At 34.7% G+C, this 3124-nt stretch overlaps 1 long non-coding RNA gene across 1 annotated transcript; it reads left to right on the plus strand.

Moving 5' to 3' along the window:
- Window positions 1-1327: 1327 nt before the first annotated feature.
- On the plus strand, window positions 1328-2278 carry LOC112450547. Its single transcript, XR_003039199.2, has 3 exons — window positions 1328-1397; window positions 1597-1698; window positions 2041-2278. It is a non-coding gene; the product is annotated as an uncharacterized LOC112450547 (long non-coding RNA).
- The last annotated feature ends 846 nt before the right edge of the window (window positions 2279-3124 follow it).

Below are 3124 nucleotides of genomic sequence, written 5' to 3' on the forward strand. Positions count from 1 at the left end.
AAAAAAAAAATCCCTTCTGCATGTTTTTATAATTCTAAATATTTAATCATGTATTACACCAAATTATGACAAAATATGGGTTTAGTTTATCTTGAAGATGGTTTATTTAATTAGGAGGTTTTTAAGGAAAAACTCTTATTAATTAGACAACATAGTAGTTGACAGAAGAAGTCAAGGCAACCTTTATTTCCAAAGAGCTGAAGCAAACAGCAAATATCTGACATGTTCACAGATTTACACTCAACAAGAAACACACGTGTTCATTTAATGTGTGGCTGATGATGAGTTCATAAATAAAAGGACAAGTTTCCATTGTGACTACAGCTTTACTGAAAATAGCACTAAAAATCATTTTACACGTTAGTACAATTATTCTGTGTCATTACATCCTATATTGTGGAGGAATAACATATTTTTTCACACTTTTTATTTAATTATAAGCTCAAAATCTGGAGCAGGATGTCATTCTGATGACATAAAATGAGGCAAAATGTTTAAAACTAGCTGACATTTCAAAATGGGTTATTGATGCTTTATAAACACCTAAGAATCGGTTATTAAACAGTTATAAAACACTGATTAAACAGTGAAGAATGTTGAATGTTGCTCACGTGCACAGACAAATGTTGGATATTTTAAATCTAAATTGTGAAAAAAAAATGAATAAAAGTAAAGTGAGCCTTCTTCAGGTTTATAACTGTTTTATAAATGCTTTTTAAAGAGTCAACAGACTCATTAATAACCTATTTATAAAAGCAATAATAAATACTTTATGAGCAGGCCCTAATTAGTAAGGCATTCAGAATTTGTCGTTTTTTCTTTTTATTTGACTTTAAAGTCATTATATTTTTACATTTAAGTAGAAATCGCATCTTTCCAGCATGAGCAGCACTGCAATAAATACATATATTTGTAATTGCATGTAATAAGCTTTTATATTTTCCTTAAACACATTTATTATGTTAAACGGAGGCATGCACTGCAACATGGAGCCTTAATGTTTGCAGCATTTGGAGCTTCTTTAGCTGAGAGTGAAGCAAAAAAAAAAAAAACGGACTCAGTGAATCAAAATGAATCACCAATCTGCAGCAGCGTCCTGCAACAAATTATGAAAGCCATAAAGAACCGTCCTGCGCCGCGGAACCCTTTTTATTGAGAGTGTAGAATTACATTATTCTGCATTTGGAGGGTTCAGTCCTTGACTCTTCGCCTCCCTCAGGGGAAAACCTGGCGCCTCCTGCCCCTATCAGACGACTCGAAGCTGGACGGAGAGGAGGAGGAGGAGGATGGGGGAGGAAGAGGGGGAGGAGGGGAGGGGGAAAAGGAGCAGAAAGCGATGAAATGCAGCCTTGGGACTGAAAGGATGGAAGGATGTGTCTGTACTGAGCCTCAGACAGGTAATTATTATTATTATTATTATTAATATTATTATTATTATTATTATTATTATTATTATTATTATTATTATTATTATTATTATTATTATTATTATTATTACTGCTTCGTCTCCCAGGTGTTTCCTGTGAGTTATGTCTACTTTTTGAGGGGGTGAAGGGGGAAGTAGTCACCAACTCCAGAACCGTCATTTCATTGCAGGACTTTTGTTCCGAACCGATTCATTTGGCGCTTCTCGGCTGTTCGCCTCGGATAAAACCATCGATTAGACATCAGTTAGATTCCGAGCCCGGCTTTTATTGAGTAAGTTGGTGAACCTTAAAGTGAATTACAGGAACTGCTCTGCCCCTCCGGTGAACTGTTTAGGTGAATCTAATTTACTTTGATAAAGACCATCTATTTTATTTACTCTGATCGCCATTTTCATCGCAGCTTTGTTGGCAGAGGGGGCAGTTTGGAAAGAATATGTGATTTTTTTTTTCTTTTGTTGTCAGTTTTTAAATTATTTTGGAGAAATTCCTTCATTTAAATAATTTACACTTGAGTAAAAAAAATCTATTTTTATTATTATTATTATGCAATAAGTATTTCCAGTCCGTTTGCCTTCAAAATAACTCTTTGAATCTTCCTTTTTTTTGTTTCCAGGAAACATTTGCTTGATTCGTCAATTTCATCAGAGGCAGCAGAAGTCCAGACAACTTCCTGTTTTGGAAGTGCACAGAAATCCAGAGTGCCTTCTTTTTTAATAATAAAGAAAAACACACACACACATTAGAATTTTATAAGACTTTGAACGTTTGCTTTTATTTATGACCATGTTTAAATGGAGCTCTAAAACTGCCACAATTAGGAGTTAATTCAAATATGTGTCACTGGCTTAATGAATAAATAAACATGCTGATAAATTCTAATAACATCTAAAAAGTAGTATATTTACTTACATTATTCATTTTTCCTGTTTTTATGCATCTGTTTAATTTTACAAAGCATACTTTTATTTAAAAGATCCCTTTTTTAGGTAAAATAATGATAATATTTATGACAAATCTCTGCAGCTCAACAATTTGTTTGCCCTCCCTCATCCTGCAGCACCTGATCTACACATGAGCTGTATTTAAGTGTAATTGGCCATATCATTGGCTTTTGTCTTGTTTACAAAGAGGACAACAGGAACGGTAATTTAATTTCCTCTGCCGCAGTGAAGCGCCACCAGCCGCCTGTCAGGGCGAGCGCAGCCTCTTTTACCCCGGGCAGAGGGCAGGAGAGGCCCTGGGGCCGTTCTGCAGAGGGGGGAGGGGGTTGGTTGACATCTGCCTGCAAATAAAAGTCAATATGAATGATATACTAACATTTAGTGGACAGAAAACAGCCTCCTTATAGCATAAGAAAGGAGGTGATTTTGAATTATTTCAGTTTTCTTTGTTTTCCAAACAACATTTGCATAAAATCACATTTAGCTCACAATGTTTTCCATTACGTCGTGTTCCTACAGCTCAGCCAACTAATTACTTTTCATATTTTTTATTTTTGTTCATCAGGTCTAAACTACAAACCTAATAAGTGCTGCAGTTTTTAAAGTGCTTAAGTGCAACTTGTGCACATTTTCTGCAGCAAACAGTCCTTCCACTTAAAGTCTCATTAAATCTTACCAAAAGTAAAACGCCAGAGAAAACATTTTTATAAAAAAAAGCAAAAACTGTTAATTTATAAAGAAAAGAACGCGTGCATT

This window comes from Kryptolebias marmoratus, linkage group LG9, assembly GCF_001649575.2.
Source record: "Kryptolebias marmoratus isolate JLee-2015 linkage group LG9, ASM164957v2, whole genome shotgun sequence".
Classification (NCBI taxonomy): Eukaryota; Metazoa; Chordata; class Actinopteri; order Cyprinodontiformes; family Rivulidae; genus Kryptolebias; species Kryptolebias marmoratus.